Genomic DNA, 26,941 nt, shown 5'->3' on the forward strand with positions numbered 1-26,941 from the left:
GATACGGTTCCACACAAAAGGTTGATACATAAAATGAGAACAATGGGGATAGGGGAAAATATATGTAAGTGGGTTAAGAACTGGCTTAGTGATAGGAAACAAAGGGTGGTTATTAATGGAACACACTCAGACTGGGTCTCAGTTAACAGTGGGGTACCACAGGGGTCAGTATTGGGCCCCCTTCTTTTTAACATATTTATTAATGACCTTGTAGGGGGCATACAGAGTAATATTTCAATATTTGCAGATGACACTAAACGCTGCAGGGTAATCAATACAGAGGAGGACAATTTTATATTACAGGAGGATCTATGTAAACTAGAAGCTTGGGCTGATAAATGGCAAATGAGCTTTAATGGGGATAAATGTAAGGTAATGCACTTGGGCAGAGGAAATAAAATGTACAATTATATCCTTAACTGTAAAAAACACTGGGCAAAACTGTAACTGAAAAAGACCTGGGTGTATTGGTGGACGATAAGCTCACGTTTAGTGGCCAGTGTCAGGCTTCTGCTGCAAAGGCAAATAAAATAATGGGATGCATTAAAAGAGGCATAGATGCTCATGAGGAGAACATAATTTTACCTCTATACAAGTCATTAGTGCGACCACACTTAGAATACTGTGTACAGTTCTGGTCTCCGGTGTATAAGAAAGACATAGCTGAACTAGAGCGGGTGCAGAGAAGAGCGACCAAGGTTATTAGGGGACTGGGGGGTCTGCAATACCAAGACAGGTTATTACACTTGGGGTTATTAATTGTGGAAAAAAGAAGGCTTAGGGGTGATCTTATTCCTATGTACAAGTATATGAGGGGACAGTGCAAAGACCTTTCTACTGATCTTTTTACTCTGAGGCCTGAGACGGGGACAAGGGGGCATCTTCTACGTCTGGAGGAAAGAAGGTTTAATCATAATCACATGCGAGGATTCTTTACTGTAAGAGCAGTGAGACTATGGAACTCTCTGCCGCATAATGTTGTAATGAGTGATTCACTGTTAAAATTTAAGAAGGGCATGGATGCCTTTCTTGAAAAATATAATATTACAGGTTATATATACTAGATTCCTTGATAGGGCATTGATCCAGGGAACTAGTCTGATTGTCGTATGGAGTCGGGAAGGAATTTTTTTCCCCAATGTGGAGCTTAGTGTTTGCCACATGTTTTTTTTTTGCCTTCCTTTGGATCAACAAGTTAGGCTATGGGTTGAACTAGATGGACTTAGTCTTCCTTACACCTTAAAAACCATGTTACTATGTTACTATGTTACATGGATCACATATACAGTACAGACCAAAAGTTTGGACACACCTTCTCATTTAAAGATTTTTCTGTATTTTCATAACTATGAAAATTGGACATTCACACTGAAGGCATCAAAACTATGAATTAACACATGTGGAATTATATACTTAACAAAAAAGTGTGAAGCAACTGAAAATGTCTTATATTCTTGGTTCTTCAAAGTAGCCACCTTTTGCTTTGATGACTGCTTTGCACACTCTTGGCATTCTCTTGATGAGCTTCAAGAGGTAGTCACCGGAAATGGTTTTCACTTCACAGTTGTGCCCTGTCAGGTTTAACAAGTGGGATTTCTTGCATTATAAATGGGGTTGGGACCATCAGTTGTGTTGTGCAGAAGTCTGTGGATACACAGCTGATAGTCCTACTGAATAAACTGCTAGAATTTGTATTATGGCAAGAAAAAAGCAGCTAAGTAAAGAAAAATGAGTGGCCATCATTACTTTAAGAAATGAAGGTCAGTCAGTGCGAAAAATTGGGAAAACTTTGAAAGTGTCCCCAAGTGCAGTTGCAAAAGTCATCTAGCGCTACAAAGAAACTGGCTCACATGAGGACCGCCCCAGGAAAGGAAGACCAAGAGTCATCTCTGCTTCTGAGGATAAGTTTATCCGAGTCACCAGCCTCAGAAATCGCAGGTTAACAGCAGCTCAGATTAGAGTCCAGGTCAATGCCACACAGAGTTCTAGCAGCAGACACATCTCTTCAACAACTGTTAAGAGGAGACTTTGTGCAGCAGGCCTTCATGGTAAAATAGCTGCTAGGAAACCACTGCTAAGGACAGGCAACAAGCAGAAGAGACTTGTTTGGGCTAAAGAACACAAGGAATGGACATTAGACCAGTGGAAATCTGTGCTTTGGTCTGATGAGTCCAAATTTGAGATCTTTGGTTCCAACCACCGTGTCTTTGTGCGATGCAGAAAAGGTGAACGGATGGACTCTACATGCCTGGTTCCCACCGTGAAGCATGGAGGAGGAGGTGTGATGGTGTGGGGGTGCTTTGCTGGTGACACTGTTGGGGATTTATTCAAAATTGAAGGCATACTGAACCAGCACGGCTACCACAGCATATTGCCAGTTGGACCATCATTTATTTTTCAACAGGACAATGACCCCAAACACACCTCCAGGCTGTGTAAGGGCTATTTGACCAAGAAGGAGAGTGATGTGGTGCTACGCCAGATGACCTCCACAGTCACCAGACCTGAACCCAATCAAAATGGTTTGGGGTGAGCTGGACCGCAGAGTGAAGGCAAAAGGGCCAACAAGTGCTAAGCATCTCTGGGAACTCCTTCAAGATTGTTGGAAGACCATTTCCGGTGACTACCTCTAGAAGCTCATCAAGAGAATGCCAAGAGTGTGCAAAGCAGTCATCAAAGCAAAAGGTGGCTACTTTGAAGAACCTAGTATATAAGACATATTTTCAGTTGCTTCACACTTTTCTGTTAAGTATATAATTCCACATGTGTTAATTCATAGTTTTGATGCCTTCAGTGTGAATGTACAATTTTCATAGTCATGAAAATACAGAAAAATCTTTTAATGAGAAGGTGTGTCCAAACTTTTGGTCTGTACTGTAATTGCGCTGAAAATTCTTCCATTTCTGGCCTCCATTGAAATTTTGTTGCAGTGTGTCAGCGGAGTTATTGATGCGAGGTCGCTGTTAAAAATAGTTACCTACAAGCCAGCTATTTAAAACTGTGGTTTGTCCGTCACACGCATCACATATAATTACGCTGAAAATTCTGCCATTTCTAGCCTCCATTGAAATTTTGTTGCAGTGTGTCAGCGAAGTTATTGACGCAAAGTCGTTGCTAAAAATAGTAAGCTACAGGCCAGCTATTTAAAACTGTGGTTTGTCTGTCACATGGATAACATATAATTGCGTTGAAAATTCTGCCATTCATGGCCTCCATTGAAATTTTGTTGCAGTATGTCAGCGAAGTTATTGACAAAAGGTCGCTGTTAAAAATAGTTACCTACAGGCCAGCTATTTAAAACTGGTTTGTCCGTCACACGGATCACATATAATTGGGCTGAAAATTCTGCCATTTATCGCCTCCATTGAAATTTTGTTGCAGTGTGTCAACGAAGTTATTGACATGAGGTCGCTGATAAAAATAGTTAACTACAGGCCAGCTATTTAAAACTGTGGTTTGTCCGTCACACGTATCACATATCACTGTGGTTCAAATCCGGCCATTTGTACTGAATGTGGAAAATATTGTCCTCCATCTAAAATAGGCAAGGCACATGGCAAGGGACGTAATGGTGATGAGGGTGCATGCAGAGGATGAGGCCGAGGCCGTGGGCTAGCTGAAATTGTGCCACAACAAAAACCCACATCTTCTCGCTCGACCTTCCAGTCCCAATTAATAGGGGACCACAGAACACCACTATTGAATAGTGTTGAGCCACCCCCGTAGTGTTCGAGTTCGGTTCGGTTCGTCGAACACCCGTGTGTTCGCCGAACTGTTCGTCGAACTGTTCGTCGAACACCTTCGAACACCGTTAAAACCAATGGCAGGCAAACAAAAACACATAGAAACACATAGAAAACACCTTCAAAGGTGTCCAAAAGCTGACAAACTGCTCAGAAGACATAACTAACACATGGAAAAGTGACAAGTACATATAGTCATGCGAAAATAAAAGAGGTGGAGGCGTAAAAGGAGGGGGAGACACAGATATAGGCATGTCATGCCCTTCTAAAATCCAAAAAGTGAGAAGCCGACACGGCCAGTCCGCTCCTGCCCGTGCCACCTCCGTGTCGCCGGGTTTGTGCCAGAGCCGCGGTGAACCCTGACGGCCAGCCCCCCTCTCCCAATACTGGTGCCTGTCCGCTGGTGGGTCGAGCGAGCCCCACTGTGGTGGAGGCAGCTCTAAGCTTTTTAATTTAAATTGTCTCTCTAATTTGAATGAATACACTTTAAATCCATTTACAAGGATCTATTGGAGGGCAAGTCTCATGCCAGCAGCCGCGGTAATTCCAGCTCCAGTAGCGTCCACTAAAGCTGCTGCAGTTAAAAAGCTTTTATAAGGATCGAGCTCGGCTGTCCACCGCAAGGCATCCTACTGTCAGTCCCAGCCCCTATGCCTTGGGGTGCCTCCTGATGCTCTTCACTAAGTATCCCATGGTCCCGAAGCATTTCCTTTGAAAAAATTAAGTGTCTAAACTACAGGTGGTGCAGCTTGCTTAACAGCCGGGATAATCCGCTCACTAGCAGACACTGCTACTAGGCACAAAGTATTTCCTGGGCTAGATGCAGTTAAAAATTTGTAATTAGATACTCTCGTTGGATGCTGAGAAAGCATTCCATAGAGTCTCCTGGCACGCCATATATGATTCTCTTAAAAAGCTTGGGGTAGGGGTCTAGGGGACCCTTTTATAGCCAAAATCACGGCCCTGTATCGCAATACGTCACCTAGGCTGAAGATAAATGGAACTGTAGCACCCTGAGGGCTCGGTTGCTACAGACGTATTGCACCTCACCCAGAGGTGTGATATCTCACTCTCAGGTAAGGATGGAGTGTGGATCAGGACCCGACACCTGCATGCATTACACCACATTGCCGTGGGGCAGGGCGACCAATATGCCCCTGAGATGGGCACGACAGTCCCTGTCCCTGGCTGGAGTGGGGGGAGGGAACACTGAGGAAGGGGAACCCTGTAGTGCAGAAGCAGGGAGGAAGCAGTTCCTGGGTGCATTGAGAAGGGAGTATAAAAGGTGGGCACCATCTTAGTTCAGTGCAGAGAAGTCTGAGCAGAAGTGGCAGGGAGCAGGGGCTCTGCATGAGCTCTGCTCCGGAGGTGGGCCTAGTAACAGAGGCCCAGGCCTGGAAGAGGGAGAAGGAAGGAAGAGGAGCGGAGAAGGCTCCAGGAACGAGGAATGAAGGGATCCCAGGGGTGCGGACGGGCGAGTCGCCACCGCATGCCCGAATCCACCTGCGTGGAGGGGTCAGGCCAAAGGGGGAGACCGGTCCCCGAACTAGTGGAGGCAGGAAACGACCCTCAGCTAGAAACCGGAGGCTCTGACATTTTATGTGGCGCAGCCCCTCGCTACACCCGCTAGGAAGGCACCACATAGGGTCAGGGAAACTGGCGCCAAGTTTACCAAGAGGAGGCCCGAGGCAGCCGGACAGAAGTGTTGGTAAGAAAGGCCAGACAAAGGACACACAAAGGGGGTCCTGTGAAGTGCTCCAAAGTTATCTGGGAGTTGTCTGAGCCCCTCACCTGGTGAGCACAGTACGACGTGGGCAGCCGTTACCTGCAGACGTGGTCTGGATAATAAGAACTGTGAGTAAAGGCCCTGAACTGCATCACTGACTCCGTGTCGTTACTGCTGCTGCCCTGCACCATCACCCCCATCCTCCGCATACACTGCCCTGAGGCTATACTCCTCCCGTGGGGAGTTATGCTACGCTCTGCTGCACCCACAACACCAGCCTCAGTGGTCTGCCCTGTAGTGGCGGTTCACTCTGACCGTAATCCACGGGTGGCGTAGTCGGACATTTAAACATGAAAACCACATAAATAGTTCCGCCACTGGTTTGACCGCCCTGAGCCACGGAACTGGGTCGCCGCCAAGAAGACTACAACCACCAGCATCCACCAAAAAGGGTCCGGCTCCGGGTGTCCCAAGGCCCAGGGGGTGCGTCAGAAAATTTTCATCACCTTTCACAATCACCAATGGGACAAGGCAGTGATGTCCTCTGTCCCCTCTCTTATACATCCTAGTGACGGAGCACCTGCTGTCATCAATTCGCCATAACCCCAATATTAGGTGGATTGAGGTGGGAGGCACCGAGTACAAGTGCTCTCTATTTGCTGATGATGTCCTAGTATATATCACTCAATCACATATATCCATCCATGCTGTTATGGCTGAAATAGATCACTTTGTTACATGGTAAAATTTTAAAATCAATGCAGCGAAGTCTGAGGCCCTCGATGTCTCCCTCCCCAAATCCATATAGGATTCCATCCAGTCCAACTTTCCCTTTGCCTGGCCCTCACAGGGTATCAAATACTTAGGAATTCCTATTCATAGAGACCTCTCCCATCTATGTTATCTTAATTTTGGGCCCTTTATTGAACAACTCCATACAGACCACGGTTGTCAAGTTAGAACTGTAAGATTCACTACGTGAACCACTGGTGTTTTGTGGAAAAGCACATATACACTGCGTTCCAAATTATTATACAAAAAGTGTTTAGGAGTGATAAGGGAAGAATTTGTTTGTTTGTCAGTTAAACTCATTGATGGTGATGTGTGTCAGGGCTCTTTATATCACTGTAAGCAATTGCAGACACCTGTGCTAATTAGTTTGGCAGGTGTGTCCAATGAAAGGCCAAACTAATTAAGAAGGCTCTCTCACATTATTAAGCAGCCTACATTTTCTGCCAAAATGGGAAAGAAAAAGGATGTGTCGGCTGCTGAGAAGCAACAAATTGTGGAGTGTTTAGGTCAAGGCATGACTACAATCAACATTGTGCGATGATCAGGATGAAGTGTCTTGGCAATCAAGAAGTATGTAGCTGATTCACAGTACACACGTGTGCGTGCTGATAAGGGCAAATTGAGGACTCTTTCCTACAGGCAATTACGTCAGGTTGAAAGAGCAGCGGCAAAAAAGCCTTGTCATAGCAGCAGACAAGTTTTTGAAGCTGCTTGTGCCTCCAACGTCCCCCGAACAACAAGATGCAGGGTCCTTCAGAGGTTTGCAGCTGTGCATGCGCCATCCTGTCGACCTCCTCTATCCACTTCACACAAGCAGAAACGGCTCCAGTGGGCCAAACATTACATGAAGACTGATTTCAAAACTGTTTTGTTCACGGATGAGTGCCGTGCAGCGCTCGATGGTCCAGATGGATGGAGTGGAGGATGGCTGGTTGATGGACACCCCACGCACACACGGCTACAGCACCAACAAGGAGGAGGTGGAGTAATGTTTTGGGCTGGAATCATGGGGAGAGAGATTGTCGGCCCCTTTAGGATCCCTGAAGGCGCTAAAGATGAACTCCATAATGTATGTGGATTTTCTCAAACAGCACTTCCTGCCATGGTTCAAGAAGAAGAACCGTGTATTTCACAGCAAGATCATTTTTCTGCATGATAATGCACCATCTCATGCTGCACATAAAACATCTGCATCTCTGGCTGATATGGGCATAAAAGGGGACAAACTTATGGTGTGACCCCCATGCTCCCCTGACCTCTACCCCATTCAGAACCTTTGTAGCATCATTAAAAGGAGTGTCTATGATGGCGGGAGGCAGTTCACATCTAAGCAACAGCTCTGGGAGGGTATTCTGTCCTCATGCAAAACAATTGAAGCAGAAACCATCCAAAACCTGACAAATTCAATGGACGAGAGAGTTCAGAAGCTCCTTTCGAACAAGGGGTCCTATGTGAAAATGTAACATCACCTAGAATAAAGTTTTGAGTTGAAAACTGTTTGATTTCAGTTTCTAACAACCTGCTAATGCTTATAATTTCAAAAATGACCATTTTTTTGGTCTTTATTAAAATGAAAAGGTTGATCGAAAAGTTTGGGGGATCTAAGAGTGTGGCAACCCAGTAGTCATGATTACTTCGAATTCTGACAATATGAGGGTCATGCTGCAGGTAGTGCAGCAAGAAGGCACTTATGTGCCTTGCGCATCTCGGAGCCCCAAAATTATTTTCCAGGCTAGATGCAGCTAAAAATTATTTTTAATTTTAAATCTGGTGAAGCTTTAGTATAGATGGCCGAATAGGATCAGTGCTGCACACTGCTACAAAGCCCAAATTATTTTCCAGTCAAGATACAGATAAACATGATTAGTAATTTGAAAGCTTAAAACGGTTGGTAGGGTGATTTTAACCAATCATCAAGCTTTTACTCTCCCCAGGATGACACAGGGGTAGAAAAGTCGTTTCGGATCCATGATTTGTTCATCTTTATGAACGTGAGTCTGTCTACATTATCAGTGGAGAGCCGCGTGCGCTTATCTGTCAGCACACCACCAGCAGCGCTGAACACACGTTCAGACAGAACGCTGGCTGCGGGGCATGACAAGATCTCCAAGGCGTAAGTGGCTAGCTCCGGCCATTTATCCAGATTGGAAGCCCAAAAAGAGCAAGGGTCCAGTGACACAGTCGTGGCTTCAATGTTTACTTGGAGATACTCCTGTACCATCGTCTCTAGGCGTTGACTATGTGTCAGACTTCTTGTCTCCTGTGGCCTTGCAAAGGATGGGCTAAAAAAGTGGTGAAATGATTCCGCAAAATTGATGTTACCAGCAGATACTGTGGTTCTGTTACGGTTTGAGTGCTGAACACTTGACGGTCCCACGGTTGGCAAGTTGGAACTGTGAGATTCACTACGTGCACCACTGGTATTTTGTGGAAAAGCACATGTAAGATTCTGCAACAGTCTCTGCTGATACTCCTGCATGCGTGCATCCCTTTCTATGGCAGGAATAATTTCTGCAAATTTACTTTTGTACCGGGGATCTAACAGTGTGGCAACCCAGTAGTCAGGATTATTTCTAATTCTCACAATTCGAGGGTCATGTTGCAGGTAGTGCAGCAAGAAGGCACTCATGTGTGTTGCGCATCCAGGAGCACCAAGTCCCTGTTGTGTTGGTGGCGAGGTAACAATCATGCTTCCTTCCTCTGTCCTCTCCCCCCAACCTCGCACAAAAGAAATGTGATCAAGGTCTCCCTCATCTGATGAGTCTTCCATCAGTTCGTCCTCCACTTCTTCCTGGGCTCCTGCACCTTCCTCACTAGTTTGGCTGCTACCATGCGCCCTGGTAAAACCATCTCCCCCACCCTCACATGCCTGCCGCCTTGGTGCTGCCGACCGTCTGGACCTTGCAGATGTTAGCCCTTCCGCATACAACTCCTCCTCCTCTACTTCCTCCACCTCCTCTTGTGCCACCACCTGACTCCGAATTCTGTTTAACATGTGCTCCAGCATGTAAATCACCGGAATAGTCATGCTGATAATGGCATCGTCAGCACTAAACATCTTCGTCGCCATTTCAAAACTGTGCAGAAGGGTGCATAGGTCCCTGATCTGAGACCACTCCTCCAGCGTGATTTGCCCCACCTCTGAATCTCGTTGGCTCAGGCTATACGTCAGAACGTATTGCACCAGGGCTTGTCGGTGCTGCCACAGTTGCTGAAACATGTGCAGAGTTGAATTCCACCGGGTAGGCACATCGCATTTTAGCCGGTGAAGTGGCAGGCCCAACGACTTCTGTAGAGATGTAAGTCTCTGAGCTGCGGGATGCGAACGGCGGAAGTGAGCACACAGCGACCGTGCCCTCTGCAGAAGGCCATCTAGTCTGGGATTGTGGGCTAAAAATTGCTGGACAACCAGGTTCAACACGTGAGCCATACAAGGCACGTGTGTGACATTGCCCCGGCGAAGGGCCGCACCCAGGTTTGCAGCATTGTCGCACACGGCCTTCCCTGGTTTCAGGTCCAGTGGAGACAACCATTTATGAAATTGGTTCTCCAGAGCTGACCACAACTCCTCAGCTGTGTGACTCACATTTCCCAGACATTTCAATATAAAAACCGCCTGATGACGTTGAGCCCTACTGCCAGCATAGTAAGGAGGTGTGCAGGATCCCTTCTGCGCAGTTAGAAAGCTTGTGGCATGACCAGACAGGCTTTGGGTGCAGGTGGAAGACCGAGAGGAGGTTGAGGAGGCGGAAGCAGTGGAGGAACTTTGACATAAAGAGGATTGACGCACAACTCGTGGGGACGGCAAGACTTGGACAGCAGCCCCTTGTCCTGCTGTCACCATAGTTACCCAGTGCCCAGTCAGCGACATGTAACGCCCCTGTCCATGCCTACTCGTCCAAGTGTCTGTGGTGAAATGCACCCTGTCACACACAGAGTTTCTCAAAGAAGCGGTGATGTTGTGTGCGACATGCTGGTGGAGCGCAGGCACACCTTTCTTTGAGAAGTAGTGCCGACTGGGCATCTGGTACTGGGGCACTGCGACGGACATAAGGTCTCGAAAATCCTCTGTGTCCACCAGGTGGAAAGGCAGCATTTCTGTAGCCAAGAGCTTGCAGATGGTGAAATTCAACCTCTTAGCTTTCTCATGGCTAGGAGGAAATGGTCTTTTACTTGTCCACATCTGAGGGACCGAGGGCTGGCTATTGTGCTTAGACGGGGTTGATAAGGGTGTCCCCGGCAAACTGCCGGTCTGTGAGGAAGATGCAGGCGGACATGTTAGGTTGCCTTGATCCAAAGGTGGTGCTATCGATGTCGGACAGCGCTCAACACCAGCTGGTGTTACCACCTCCAAAGAAAATGATGACCTGCCAATCACGCTGGCTGTTGCGGGTAAAGAGGTGGCAGGTCTGCGCCCCAAAACAGGTGTGACTGCTGTCCCCCCAGTCACAGAGGATGAAGAGGCCGCGGATGCACAAGATATGGCAGACGGTGATTGGCCCGGCCGGCTAGGCCGCATTGTAGCACACTGAGCTTCCCACTGCAACTTATGCTTCATGTCCATGTGCCGGTTCATGCATGAAGTACTCAAACTATGTATTTTTTGGCCTCTACTTAGCTTTTGCTGACAAATGTTACAGATAACACGAGTTGGGTCATCTTTATCGATCTGAAAAAATGCCCAGGCTATGCAAGGCTTAGCACCCATGCGACCTGAAGAGCCACCACGACTTGTGGTGAGAGGCAGAGCTGTGTTTGAGGATGCAGTTGTTGACATGCTTCCAGTACTACGTCTCTGTCCAGGAAGGCGCAACCTGACCTCGTCGTCACTAGCATCTTCCTCCACCTCCTCTGCTGACCTCATCTCTTGGCTGACTGTGGGTTGACAGTAAGTGGGATCTCCGACCTCATCATCATCACCCTGTGCGTTATCACACCCGTCGTCCTCAGAGCCAACCTGTTCCTGCCCTGACAAAAAACTAAAGTTGTCGCTCCAATCAGGTATTTGAGTCTTATCATCGTCTTCCTCATTGTCTCCACCAACAGGAGTTACAGTTTGGGAATGAGGGTCTACATTATGGTCAGAACCTTCTGCGTCTGGTCCTGGATCTGACTCATAAAGATTCTGGGCATCAGTGCAGATCATTTCCTCGTCTGGATTCACAGAAGCGCTGGAGTCGACCTCTGATTCCCAGGCTATAGTATGAGTAAACAGCTCTGCAGACTCAACCATCTGTTCTACCTCATACTCAGACGGGCAGCTGGAGATTTGGGAGCTGTGAGGAAGCAAGTGCGATTTGGGTGACACCTTTGAGGACTGGAGTATTTGTGATGTTGAAGTTGATGTGGAGGAGAGCCCACTTAAAGGAGCACTTGATATCTGTTGAAGCACCTGCTGTTTTTGTGCCTCATCTGGAATTTGTAGCGATTGGCGTGGCCGTAAGAAAGGGATCTTATCACATTGTCCGCTAAAAGAAGTAGACATTTTAGTTTGGCTGGAAGATGGTCTTTCTTCTGCAGATGTTACTGTTGCTTTAACACCTACCCCACGGACACAACCTTTTTTCCCCTTCCCAACACGCCTATTCCCCTTTCCACCAGCAGCAGGCCTTTTTCTACTCATTTTGGTGGTTAACTAATTCACAACTCTGGAGTTGTTTGCACAAAAAAACAATGGATGGTAACCGAGCAGAGCTGAGTGGCCAAACTGTGGTATTAAGCCAAAACTATTGGCTGGGTTAGATGCAGAAAAAAATTATTTTGAATTTGCAACCTGATGGAGGTCAGTATAGATGGACTAATACAAATAGTCCCACACACTGCTAGAAGCCCAAATATTTTTTCAGAGGTACTGTAGATGCAGATAAAAATTATTTTTAATTTGCAACCTGATGGAGGTCAGTATAAATGGACTAATAGACCAAGTCCCACACACTGCTAGAAGCCCAAATATTTTTTCAGAGCTAGATGCAGAAAAAAATTATTTTTAATTTGCATCCTGATGGAGGTCAGTATAGATGGACTAATAGACCAAGTCCCACACACCGCTAGAAGCCCAACTATTTTTTCAGAGCTAGATGCAGAAAAAAATTATATTCAATTTGCAACCTGCTGGAGGTCAGTATAGAAGGACTAATAGAACAAGTCCCACACACTGCTAGAAGCCCAAATATTTTTTCAGAGCTAAATGAAGAAAAAAATTATTTTTAATTTGCAACCTGATGGAGGTCAGTATAGATGGACTAATAGACCAAGTCCCACACACTGCTAGAAGCCCAAATATTTTTTCAGAGCTAGATGCAGAAAAAAATTATTTTTAATTTGCAACCTGATGGAGGTCAGTATAGATGGACTAATAGACCAAGTCCCACACACTGCTAGAAGCCCAAATATTTTTTCAGAGCTAGATGCAGAAAAAAATTATTTTTAATTTGCAACCTGATGGAGGTCAGTATAGATGGACTAATACACCAAGTCCCACACACCGCTAGAAGCCCAACTATTTTTTCAGAGCTAGATGCAGAAAAAAATTATATTCAATTTGCAACCTGCTGGAGGTCAGTATAGAAGGACTAATAGAACAAGTCCCACACACTGCTAGAAGCCCAAATATTTTTTCAGAGCTAAATGAAGAAAAAAATTATTTTTAATTTGCAACCTGATGGAGGTCAGTATAGATGGACTAATAGACCAAGTCCCACACACTGCTAGAAGCCCAAATATTTTTTCAGAGCTAGATGCAGAAAAAAATTATTTTTAATTTGCAACCTGATGGAGGTCAGTATAGATGGACTAATAGACCAAGTCCCACACACTGCTAGAAGCCCAAATATTTTTTCAGAGCTAGATGCAGAAAAAAATTATTTTTAATTTGCAACTTGATGGAGGTCAGTATAGATGGACTAATAGACCAAGTCCCACACACTGCTAGAAGCCCAAATATTTTTTCAGAGCTAGATGCAGAAAAAAAATATTTTTAATTTGCAACCTGATGGAGGTCAGTATAGATGGACTAATAGACCAAGTCCCACACACCGCTAGAAGCCCAACTATTTTTTCAGAGCTAGATGCAGAAAAAAATTATATTCAATTTGCAACCTGCTGGAGGTCAGTATAGAAGGACTAATAGAACAAGTCCCACACACTGCTAGAAGCCCAAATATTTTTTCAGAGCTAAATGAAGAAAAAAATTATTTTTAATTTGCAACCTGATGGAGGTCAGTATAGATAGACTAATAGACCAAGTCCCACACACTGCTAGAAGCCCAAATATTTTTTCAGAGCTAGATGCAGAAAAAAATTATATTCAGTTTGCAACCTGATGGAGGTCAGTATACAGTCATGGCCAAAAGTTTTGAGAATGACACCAAAATGATATTTTCACATGATCTGCTGGCCTCTGGTTTTTATTAGTGTTTGTCTGATGTTTATATCACATACAGAAATATAATTGCAATCATATTATGAGGACCAATAGGTTATATTGACAGTCAGAATGAGTTAATGCAGCAAGTCAATATTTGCAGTGTTGCCCCTTCTTCTTCAAGACCTCTGTAATTCTCCCTGGCATGCTCTCAATCAACTTTTGGACCAAATCCTGACTGATAGCAGTCCATTCTTGTATAATCAATGCTTGCATTTTGCCAGAATTTGTTGGTTTTTGTTTGTCCACCTGTCTCTTGATGATTGACCACATGTTCTCAATGGGATTAAGATCTGGGGAGTTTCCAGGCCATGGACCCAAAATCTCTATGTTTTGTTCCATGAGCCATTTAGTTATCACCTTTGCTTTATGGCAAGGTGCTCCATCATGCTGGAAAAGGCATTGCTGGGCGCCAAACTGCTCTTGGACGGTTGGGAGAAGTTGCTCTTGGAGGACATTCTGGTACCATTCTTTATTCATGGCTGTGTTTTTAGGCAAGACTGTGAGTGAGCCGATTCCCTTGGCTGAGAAGCAACCCCACACATGAATGGTTTCAGGATGCTTTACAGTTGGCATGAGACAAGACTGGTGGTAGCGCTCACCTCTTCTTCTCCGAATAAGCTGTTTTCCAGATGTCCCAAACAATCGAAAAGGGGATTCATCAGAGAAAATGACTTTGCCCCAGTCCTCAGCAGTCCACTCCCTGTACCTTTTGCAGAATATCAGTCGGTCCCTGATGTTTTTTCTGGAGAGAAGTGGCTTCTTTGCTGCCCTCCTTGAAACCAGCCCTTGCTCAAAGAGTCTCCGCCTCACAGTGCGTGCAGAAGCACTCACACCAGCCTGCTTCCATTCCTGAGCAAGCTCGGCACTGCTGGTAGTCCCATCCCGCAGCTGAAACAGTTTTAAGATACGGTCCTGGCGCTTGCTGGTCTTTCTTGGGCGCCCTGGAGCCTTTTTGACAACAATGGAAGCTCTCTCCTTGAAGTTCTTGATGATGCAATAGATTGTTGACTGAGGTGCAATCTTTGTAGCTGCGATACTCTTCCCTGTTAGGCCATTTTTGTGCAGTGCAATGATGGCTGCACGTGTTTCTTTAGAGATAACCATGGTTAACTGAAGAGAAACAATGATACCAAGAACCAGCCTCCTTTTAAAGTGTCCAGTGATGTCATTCTTACTTAATCATGACTGATTGATCGCCAGCCCTGTCCTCATCAACACCCACACCTGTGTTAATGGATCAATCACTAAAGCGATGTTAGCTGCTCCTTTTAAGGCAGGACTGCAATGATGTTGAAATGTGTTTTGGGGGTTAAAGTTCATTTTCTGGGCAAATATTGACTTTGCAAGTACAGTAATTGCTGTTAAGCTGATCACTCTTTGACATTCAGGAGTATATGCAAATTGCCATTACAAAAAATGAAGCAGTAAACTTTGGAAAAATTACTATTTGTCTCATTCTCAATACTTTTGGCCATGACTGTAGATGGACTAATAGAATGATGCTATGCCCAAAAGATTTTACTTCACTAGGTGCAGTAAAAAAATTGGTATTCTATACACAGGTGTTATATCTTGCAACACAGATAGGCTACTCCACTGACTAACACACTCTGCAATAGGCCAAAAAGGATTAGCTTTGCTAGATTCAGCCAAATGCTGTGAAAAAAACTTGCACAGCACTGGCACAGACCTGCCTGGCAAAAACTGATAGGAACTCATGTAACCTAGTCCTGAAAAGGACTCCAATTACAATTAGTCTTTACTCCCACAACCTATCTATTTAAGAGCACAGACCTCCCTGATAAAAGTCGTAGGAAATGCTGTAACCTAGTCCTTAAAAGGACTGCAATCACAACTATTCCCTACTCCCAAGCTATCTGTATATTTGTGCGAAAATTGGCTTGAAATTAACAAGGTATAGCGCACACAGCAACAGCGGTGCCGTCTAACACGCAGCTGCAGCAGTGAGAAAATGGTGGCGACGGGGAAAATGGCTTGGTCTTATAGGGCAAGGACATGTGACATACACTGCCAATGACACATGCCCTTGCTTGTGTGAAAAAAAGCACTTCGCTCCGTGTGTGCGCTGCTGATAGGCTGACAGATTGCACCTCCCCACTGCAAATGCGGGAAAGAGAAAAAAAAATGGAGATCTTCATTGTTCCTGCAGAGATCCATCCCCTGCCCCTCCCCCCACCCCGCTGTACACTCAAACTGCGTATTAACATTAATTTTCATCATTACTAAGAAAAAATCCAGTTATGATTTTGGTGCACGAACAGTTATCGAACATAACCTCGAACAGCCGAATTTTTCTCAAATTGTTCGTGTTCGCCGAACGGCTCGAACACCGCCCAAAACAGCTCGAATTTGAGATTGGCGAACAGTTCGAGTAGAACAATGCTCATCTCTACTATTGAACACAGAGCAGTGTCAAAAGGTTATTGGTTGGATAGCAGATAATGCTTCCAGTCACTTAGCTACCACCACCACCACCACCCTGTCTTCCACATGGTCAAGTCTCAGTAGCCGTTAGTCTGGACTGCATATTCCTCACCCTGATCCTGCTTCCTCCCACCATGCCAAGTGCCTGGAGACAACTGATCACACAATTGGAGACTCCAAAGAGCTGTTCACTTTTCCATTTATAGATTCAGGCCTCTTGCCCAGTCCACCTGAAGCGGCGCAAGAGGAGATCGCATGCAGCGATGCCCAAATATTTGAGCAGCCACGGTCACACGAAGACGACGGTGGGAAAGTGTCACAAGAGGTGGACGATAGTGTTGAGCCACCCCCGTAGTGTTCGAGTTCGGTTCTGTTCGTCGAACACCCGTATGTTCGCCGAACTGTTCGTCGAACTGTTCGTCGAACACCTTCGAACACCGTTAAAACCAATGGCAGGCAAACAAAAACACATAGAAACACATAGAAAACACCTTCAAAGGTGTCCAAAAGCTGACAAACTGCTCAGAAGACACAACTAACACATGGAAAACTGAAAATTACATATAGTCATGCGAAAAGAAAAGAGGTGGAGGAGTAAAAGGAGTTAGGAGACACAGATATAGGCATGTCATGCCCTTCTAAAACCGAAAAAGTGCGAAGCAGACACGGACAGTCCGTTCCAGCCCGTGCGACCTCCGTGTCGCCGGGTTTGTGCCAGAGCTGCGGTGGACCCTGACGGCCAGCCCCCCTCTCCCAATACCGGTGCCTGTCCGCTGGTGGGTCGAGCGAGCCCCCCTGTGGTGGAGGCAGGTCTAAGCTTTTTAATTTTAATTGTCTCTCTAATTTGAATGAATACACTTTAAATCCTTTTACAAGGATCTATTGGAGGGCAAGTCTCATGCCAGCAGCCTCGTAATTCCAGCTCCAGTAGTGTCCACTAAAGCTGCTGCAGTTAAAAAGCTTTTATAAGGATCGAGCTCGGTGGTCCACCGCAAGGTGTCCTGCTGCCAGTCCCAGCCCCTATGCCTTGGGGTGCCTCCTGATGCTCTTCACTGAGTATCCTGGGGTCCCGAAGCATTTCCTTTGAAAAAATGAAGTGTCCAAACTACAGGTGGTGTAGCTTGCTTAACAGCTGAGATAATCCGCTGACTAGCAGACACTGCTACTAGGCACAAAGTATTTCCTGGGCTAGATGCAGTTAAAAATTTGTAATTAGATACTCTCGTTGGATGCTGAGAAAGCATTCCATAGAGTCTCCTGGCACGCCATATATTATTCTCTTAAAAAGGTTGGGGTAGGGGTCTAGGGGACCCTTTTATAGCCAAAATCACGGCCCTGTAACACAATACGTCACCTAGGCTGAAGATAAATTAATCTGTAGCACCCCGAGGGCTCGGTTGCTAGAGAGGTATTGCACCTCACCCAGAGGTGTGATATCTCACTCTCAGGTAAGAATGGAGTGTGGATCAGTACCCCGACACCTGCATGCATTACACCACATTGCCGTGGGGCAGGAGGACCAATATGCCCCTGAGATGGGCACGACAGTCCCTGTCCCTGGCTGTAGTGGGGGGAGGGAACACCGAGGAAGGGGAACCCTGTAGTGCAGGAGCAGGGAGGAAGCAGTTCCTGGGAGCATTGAGAAGGGAGTATAAAAGGTGGGCACCATCTTAGTTCAGTGCAGAGAAGTCTGAGCAGAAGTGGCAGGGAGCAGGGGCTCTGCATGAGCTCTGCTCCGGAGGCAGGCCTAGTAACAGAGGCCCAGGCCTGGAAGAGGGAGAAGGAAGGAAGAGGAGCGGAGAAGGCTCCAGGAACGAGGAACAAAGGGATCCCAGGGGTGCGGACGGGCGAGTCGCCACCGCACGCCCGAATCCACCTGCGTGGAGGGGTCAGGCCAAAGGGGGAGACCGGTCCCCGAAACTAGTGGAGGCAGGAAACGACCCTCAGCTAGAAACAGGAGGCTGTGACATTTTATGTGGCGCAGCCCCTCGCTACACCCGCTAGGAAGGCACCACATAGGGTCAGGGAAACTGGCGCCAAGTTTACCAAGAGGAGGCCCGAGGCAGCCGGACAGAAGGGTTGGTAAGAAAGGCCAGACAAAGGACACACAAAGGGGATCCTGTGAAGCGCTCCAAAGTTATCTGGGAGTTGTCTGAGCCCCTCACCTGGTGAGCACAGTACGACGTGGGCAGCCGTTACCTGCAGACGTGGTCTGGATAATAAGAACTGTGAGTAAAGGCCCTGGACTGCATCACTGACTCCGTGTCATTACTGCTGCTGCCCTGCACCATCACCCCCATCCTCCGCATACACTGCCCTGAGGCTATACTCCTCCCGTGAGGAGTTATGCTACGCTCTGCTGCACCCACAACACCAGCCTCAGCGGTCTGCCCTGGAGCGGCGGTTCACTCTGACCGCAATCCACGGGTGGCGTAGTCAGACATTTAAACATCAAAACCACATAAATAGTTCCGCCACTGGTTTGACCGCCCTGAGCCACGGAACCGGGTCGCCGCCACGGAGACTACAACCACCAGCATCCACCAAAAAGGGTCCGGCTCCGGGTGTCCCAAGGCCCAGGGGGCGCGTCAGAACATTTTTATCATATTTCACAATCACCAATGGGACAAGGCAGGGATGTTCTCTGTCCCCTCTCTTATACATCCTAGTGACGGAGCACCTGCTCTCATCAAATCGCCATAACCCCAATATTAGGTGGATTGAGGTGGGAGGCACCGAGTACAAGTGCTCTCTATTTGCTGATGATGTCCTAGTATATATCACTCAATCACATATATCCATCCATGCTGTTATGGCTGAAATAGATCACTTTGTTACATGGTCAAATTTTAAAATCAATGCAGCGAAGTCTGAGGCCCTCGATGTCTCCCTCCCGAAATCCATATAGGATTCCATCCAGTACAACTTTCCCTTTGCCTGGCCCTCACAGGGTATCAAATACTTAGGAATTCCTATTCATAGAGACCTCTCCCATCTATGTTATCTTAATTTTGGGCCCTTTATTGAACAACTCCATACAGACCACGGTTGGCAAGTTAGAACTGTAAGATTCACTACGTGAACCACTGGTGTTTTGTGGAAAAGCACATGTACACTGTGATCCAAATTATTATGCAAAAAGTGTTTAGGAGTGATAAGGGAAGAATTTGTTTGTTTGTCAGTTAAACTCATTGATGGTGATATGTGTCAGGGCTCTTTATATCACTGTAAGCAATTGCAGACACCTGTGCTAATTAGTTTGGCAGGTGTGTCCAATGAAAGGCAAGACTACTTAAGAAGGCTGTCTCACATTATTAAGCAGCCTACATTTTCTGCCAAAATGGGAAAGAAAAAGGATGTGTCGGCTGCTGAGAAGCAACAAATTGTGGAGTGTTTAGGTCAAGGCATGACTACAATCAACATTGTGCGATGATCAGGATGAAGTGTCTTGGCAATCAAGAAGTATGTAGCTGATTCACAGTACACACGTGTGCGTGCTGATAAGGGCAAATTGAGGACTCTTTCCTACAGGCAATTACGTCAGGTTGAAAGAGCAGCGGCAAAAAAGCCTTGTCATAGCAGCAGACAAGTTTTTGAAGCAGCTGGTGCCTCCAACGTCCCCCAAACAACAAGATGCAGGGTCCTTCAGAGGTTTGCAGCTGTGCATACGCCATCCTGTCGACCTCCTCTATCCACTTCACACAAGCAGAAACGGCTCCAGTGGGCCAAACATTACATGAAGACTGATTTCAAAACTGTTTTGTTCACGGATGAGTGCCGTGCAGCGCTCGATGGTCCAGATGGATGGAGTGGAGGATGGCTGGTTGATGGACACCCCACGCAAACACGGCTACAGCGCCCACAAGGAGGAGGTGGAGTAATGTTTTGGGCTGGAATCATGGGGAGAGAGATTGTCGGACCCTTTAGGATCCCTGAAGGCGCTAAAGATGAACTCCATAATGTATGTGGATTTTCTCAAACAGCACTTCCTGCCATGGTTCAAGAAGAAGAACCGTGTATATCACAGCAAGATCATTTTTTTGCATGATAATGCACCATCTCATGCTGCACATAAAACATCTGCATCTCTGGCTGATATGGGCATAAAAGGGGACAAACTTTTGGTGTGACCCCCATGCTCCCCTGACCTCTACCCCATTCACAACCTTTGGAGCATCATTAAAAGGAGTGTCTATGATGGCGGGAGGCAGTTCACATCTAAGCAACAGCTCTGGGAGGGTATTCTGTCCTCATGCAAAACAATTGAAGCAGAAACCATCCAAAACCTGACAAATTCAATGGACGAGAGAGTTCAGAAGCTCCTTTCGAACAAGGGGTCCTATGTGAAAATATAACATCACCTAGAATAAAGTTTTGAGTTGAAAACTGTTTGATTTCAGTTTCTAACAACCTGTTAATGCTTACAATTTCAAAAATGACCATTTTTTTCGTCTTTATTAAAATGAAAAGGTTGATCGAAAAGTTTGGGGGATCTAAGAGTGTGGCAACCCAGTAGTCATGATTACTTCGAATTCTGACAATATGAGGGTCATGCTGCAGGTAGTGCAGCAAGAAGGCACTTATGTGTCTTGCGCATCTCGGAGCCCCAAAATTATTTTCCGGGCTAGATGCAGCTAAAAATTATTATTAATTTTAAATCTGGTGAAGCTTTAGTATAGATGGCCTAATAGGATCAGTGCTGCACACTGCTACAAAGCCCAAATTATTTTCCAGTCAAGATACAGATAAACATGATTAGTAATTTTAAATCTGGTGGAGCTTATTATAGATGGCCTAATAGAATCAGTGCTGCACACTGCTACAAAGCCCAAATTATTTTCCAGCCAAGATACAGATAAACATGATTAGTAATTTGAAAGCTTAAAACGGTTGGTAGGGTGATTTTAACCAATCATCAAGCTTTTACTCTCCCCAGGATGACACAGGGGTAGAAAAGTCATTTCGGATCCATGATTTGTTCATCTTTATGAACGTGAGTCTGTCTACATTATCAGTGGAGAGCCGCGTGCGCTTATCTGTCAGCACACCACCAGCAGCGCTGAACACACGTTCAGACAGAACGCTGGCTGCGGTGCATGACAAGATCTCCAAGGCGTAAGTGGCTAGCTCCGGCCATTTATCCAGATTGGAAGCCCAAAAACAGCAAGGGTCCAGTGACACAGTCATGGCTTCAATGTTTACTTGGAGATACTCCTGTACCATCGTCTCTAGGCATTGACTATGTGTCAGACTTCTTGTCTCCTGTGGCCTTGCAAAGGATGGGCTTAAAAAGTGGTGAAATGATTCCGCAAAATTGATGTTACCAGCAGATACTGTGGTTCTGTTACGGTTTGAGTGCTGAACACTTGACGGTCCCACGGTTGGCAAGTTGGAACTGTGAGATTCACTACGTGCACCACTGGTATTTTGTGGAAAAGCACATGTAAGATTCTGCAACAGTCTCTGCTGATACTCCTGCATGCTTGCATCCCTTTCTATGGCAGGAATAATTTCTGCAAATTTACTTTTGTACCGGGGATCTAACAGTGTGGCAACCCAGTAGTCAGGATTATTTCTAATTCTCACAATTCGAGGGTCATGTTGCAGGTAGTGCAGCAAGAAGGCACTCATGTGTGTTGCGCATCCAGGAGCACCAAGTCCCTGTTGTGTTGGTGGCGAGGTAACAATCATGCTTCCTTCCTCTGTCCTCTCCCCCCAACCTCGCACAACAGAAATGTGATCAAGGTCTCCCTCATCTGATGAGTCTTCCATCAGTTCGTCCTCCACTTCTTCCTGGGCTCCTGCACCTTCCTCACTAGTTTGGCTGCTACCATGCGCCCTGGTAAAACCATCTCCCCCACCCTCACATGCCTGCCGCCTTGGTGCTGCCGACCGTCTGGACCTTGCAGATGTTAGCCCTTCTGCATACAACTCCTCCTCCTCTACTTCCTCCACCTCCTCTTGTGCCACCACCTGACTCCGAATTCTGTTTAACATGTGCTCCAGCATGTAAATCACCGGAATAGTCATGCTGATAATGGCATCGTCAGCACTAAACATCTTCGTCGCCATTTCAAAACTGTGCAGAAGGGTGCATAGGTCCCTGATCTGAGACCACTCCTCCAGCGTGATTTGCCCCACCTCTGGATCTCGTTGGCCCAGGCTATATGTCAGAACGTATTGCACCAGGGCTTGTCGGTGCTGCCACAGTCGCTGCAACATGTGCAGAGTTGAATTCCACCGGGTAGGCACATCGCATTTTAGCCGGTGAAGTGTCAGGCCCAACGACTTCTGTAGAGATGTAAGTCACTGAGCTGCGGGATGCGAACGGCGGAAGTGAGCACACAGCGACCGTGCCCTCTGCAGAAGGTCATCTAGTCTGGGATAGTGGGCTAAAAATTGCTGGACAACCAGGTTCAACACGTGAGCCATACAAGGCACGTGTGTGACATTGCCCCGGCGAAGGGCCGCACCCAGGTTTGCAGCATTGTCGCACACGTCCTTCCCTGGTTTCAGGTCCAGTGGAGACAACCATTCATGAAATTGGTTCTCCAGAGCTGACCACAACTCCTCAGCTGTGTGACTCATATTTCCCAGACATTTCAAAGTAAAAACCGCCTGATGACGTTGAGCCCTACTGCCAGCATAGTAAGGAGGTGTGCAGGATCCCTTCTGCGCAGTTAGAAAGCTTGTGGCATGACCAGATAGGCTTTGGGTGCAGGTGGAAGACCGAGAGGAGGTTGAGGAGGCAGAAGCAGTGGAGGAACTTTGACATAAAGAGGATTGACGCACAACTCGTGGGGACGGCAAGACTTGGACAGCAGCCCCTTGTCCTGCTGTCACCATAGTTACCCAGTGCCCAGTCAGCGACATGTAACGCCCCTGTCCATGCCTACTCGTCCAAGTGTTTGTGGTGAAATGCACCCTGTCACACACAGAGTTTCTCAAAGAAGCGGTGATGTTGTGTGCGACATGCTGGTGGAGCGCAGGCACACCTTTCTTTGAGAAGTAGTGCCGACTGGGCATCTGGTACTGGGGCACTGCGATGGACATAAGGTCTAGAAAATCCTCTGTGTCCACCAGGCGGAAAGGCAGCATTTCTGTAGCCAAGAGCTTGCAGATGGTGAAATTCAACCTCTTAACTTTCTCATGGCTAGGAGGAAATGGTCTTTTACTTGTCCACATCTGAGGGACCGAGGGCTGGCTATTGTGCTTAGACGGGGTTGATATGGGTGTCCCCGGCAAACTGCCGGTCTGTGAGGAAGATGCAGGCGGACATGTTAGGTTGCCTTGATCCAAAGGTGGTGCTATCGATGTCGGACAGCGCTCAACACCAGCTGGTGTTACCACCTCCAAAGAAAATGATGACCTGCCAATCACGCTGGCTGTTGCGGGTAAAGAGGTGGCAGGTCTGCGCCCCAAAACAGGTGTGACTGCTGTCCCCCCAGTCACAGAGGATGAAGAGGCCGTGGATGCACAAGATATGGCAGACGGTGGTTGGCCCGGCCGGCTAGGCCGCATTGTAGCACACTGAGCTTCCCACTGCAACTTATGCTTCATGTCCATGTGCCGGTTCATGCATGAAGTACTCAAACTATGTTTTTTTTGGCCTCTACTTAGCTTTTGCTGACAAATGTTACAGATAACACGAATTGGGTCATCTTTATCGATCTGAAAAAATGCCCAGGCTATGCAAGGCTTAGCACCCATGCGACCTGAAGAGCCACCACGACTTGTGGTGAGAGGCAGAGTTGTGTTTGAGGATGCAGTTGTTGACGTGCTTCCAGTACTACGTCTCTGTCCAGGAAGGCGCAACCTGACCTCGTCGTCACTAGCATCTTCCTCCACCTCCTCTGCTGACCTCATCTCTTGGCTGACTGTGGGTTGACAGTAAGTGGGATCTCCAACCTCATCATCATCACCCTGTGCGTTATCACACCCGTCGTCCTCAGAGCCAACCTGTTCCTGCCCTGACAAAAAACTAAAGTTGTCGCTCCAATCAGGTATTTGAGTCTTATCATCGTCTTCCTCATTGTCTCCACCAACAGGAGTTACAGTTTGGGAATGAGGGTCTACATTATGGTCAGAACCTTCTGCGTCTGGTCCTGGATCCGACTCATAAAGATTCTGGGCATCAGTGCAGATCATTTCCTTGTCTGGATTCACAGAAGCGCTGGAGTCGACCTCTGATTCCCAGGCTATAGTATGAGTAAACAGCTCTGCAGACTCAACCATCTGTTCTACCTCATACTCAGACGGGCAGCTGGAGATTTGGGAGCTGTGAGGAAGCAAGTGCGATTGGGGTGACACCTTTGAGGACTGGAGTATTTGTGATGTTGAAGTTGATGTGGAGGAGAGCCCACTTAAAGGAGCACTTGATATCCGTTGAAGCACCTGCTGTTTTTGTGCCTCATCTGGAATTTGTAGCGAATGGCGTGGCCGTAAGAAAGGGATCTTATCACATTGTCCGCTAAAAGAAGTAGACATTTTAGTTTGGCTGGAAGATGGTCTTTCTTCTGCAGATGTTACTGTTGCTTTAACACCTACCCCACGGACACAACCTTTTTTCCGCTTCCCAACACGCCTATTCCCCTTTCCACCAGCAGCAGGCCTTTTTCCACTCATTTTGGTGGTTAACTAATTCACAACTCTGGAGTTGTTTGCACAAAAAAACAATGGATGGGAACCGAGCAGAGCTGAGTGGCCAAACTGTGGTATTAGGCCAAAACTATTGGCTGGGTTAGATGCAGAAAAAAATTATATTCAATTTGCAACCTGATGGAGGTCAGTATAGATGGACTAATAGAACAAGTCCCACACACAGCTAGAAGCCCAAATATTTTTTCAGAGGTAGATGCAGAAAAATTTTTTATTCAGTTTGCAACCTGATGGAGGTCTGTATAGATGGATTAATAGAACAAGTCCCACACACAGCTACAAGCCCAATATTTTTTCAGAGGTAGATGCAGAAAAAAAATATATTCAGTTTGCAACCTGATGGAGGTCAGTATAGATGGACTAATAGAGAAAGTCCCACACACTGCTAGAAGGCCAAATATTTTTTCAGAGCTAGATGCAGACAAAAAATTATTTTGAATTTGCAACCTGATGGAGGTCAGTAAAGGTGGACTAATAGAACAAGTCCCACACACTGCTAGAAGGCCAAATATTTTTTCAGAGCTAGATGCAGAAAAAAATTATATTCAGTTTGCAACCTGATGGAGGTCTGTATAGATGGATTAATAGAACAAGTCCCACACACAGCTAGAAGCCCAAATATTTTTTCAGAGGTAGATGCAGATAAAAATTATTTTTAATTTGCAACCTGATGGAGGTCAGTATAGATGGACTAATAGAGAAAGTCCCACACACTGCTAGAAGGCCAAATATTTTTTCAGAGCTAGATGCAGATAAAAATTATATTCAGTTTGCAACCTGATGGAGGTCAGTATAGATGGACTAATAGAGAAAGTCCCACACACTGCTAGAAGGCCAAATATTTTTTCAGAGCTAGATACAGATAAAAATTATATTCAATTTGCAACCTGATGGAGGTCAGTATAGATGGACTAATAGAACAAGTCCCACACACAGCTAGAAGCCCAAATATTTTTTCAGAGGTACTGTAGATGCAGATAAAAATTATTTTTAATTTGCAACCTGATGGAGGTCAGTATAGATGGACTAATAGAGAAAGTCCCACACACTGCTAGAAGGCCAAATATTTTTTCAGAGCTAGATGCAGATAAAAATTATTTTTAATTTGCAACCTGATGGAGGTCAGTATAGATGGACTAATAGAGAAAGTCCCACACACTGCTAGAAGGCCAAATATTTTTTCAGAGCTAGATACAGATAAAAATTATATTCAATTTGCAACCTGATGGAGGTCAGTATAGATGGACTAATAGAACAAGTCCCACACACAGCTAGAAGCCCAAATATTTTTTCAGAGGTACTGTAAATGCAGATAAAAATTATTTTTAATTTGCAACCTGATGGAGGTCAGTATAGATGGACTAATACAACAAGTCCCACACACAGCTAGAAGCCCAATATTTTTTCAGAGGTAGATGCAGAAAAAAATATATTCAGTTTGCAACCTGATGGAGGTCAGTATAGATGGAGTAATAGAACAAGTCCCACACACAGCTAGAAGCCCAAATATTTTTTCAGAGGTAGATGCAGATAAAAATTATTTTTAATTTTCAACCTGATGGAGGTCAGTATAGATGGACTAATAGAGAAAGTCCCACACACTGCTAGAAGGCCAAATATTTTTTCAGAGCTAGATGCAGATAAAAATTATATTCAATTTGCAACCTGATGGAAGTCAGTATAGATGGACTAATAGAGAAAGTCCCACACACTGCTAGAAGGCCAAATATTTTTTCAGAGCTAGATGCAGATAAAAATTATATTCAATTTGCAACCTGATGGAGGTCAGTATAGATGGACTAATAGAACAAGTCCCACACACAGCTAGAAGCCCAAATATTTTTTCAGAGGTACTGTAGATGCAGATAAAAATTTTTTTTAATTTGCAACCTGATGGAGGTCAGTATAGATGGACTAATAGAGAAAGTCCCACACACTGCTAGAAGGCCAAATATTTTTTCAGAGCTAGATGCAGATAAAAATTATTTTTAATTTGCAACCTGATGGAGGTCAGTATAGATGGACTAATACAACAAATCCCACACACAGCTAGAAGCCCAATATTTTTTCAGAGGTAGATGCAGAAAAAAATATATTCAGTTTGCAACCTGATGGAGGTCAGTATAGATGGAGTAATAGAACAAGTCCCAC

The sequence above is a fragment of the Phyllobates terribilis genome, unplaced genomic scaffold (genome assembly GCF_046119375.1).
Source record: "Phyllobates terribilis strain yellow unplaced genomic scaffold, ASM4611937v1 Scaffold_1__5_contigs__length_1240528914, whole genome shotgun sequence".
In the NCBI taxonomy this organism is placed as follows: domain Eukaryota; kingdom Metazoa; phylum Chordata; class Amphibia; order Anura; family Dendrobatidae; genus Phyllobates; species Phyllobates terribilis.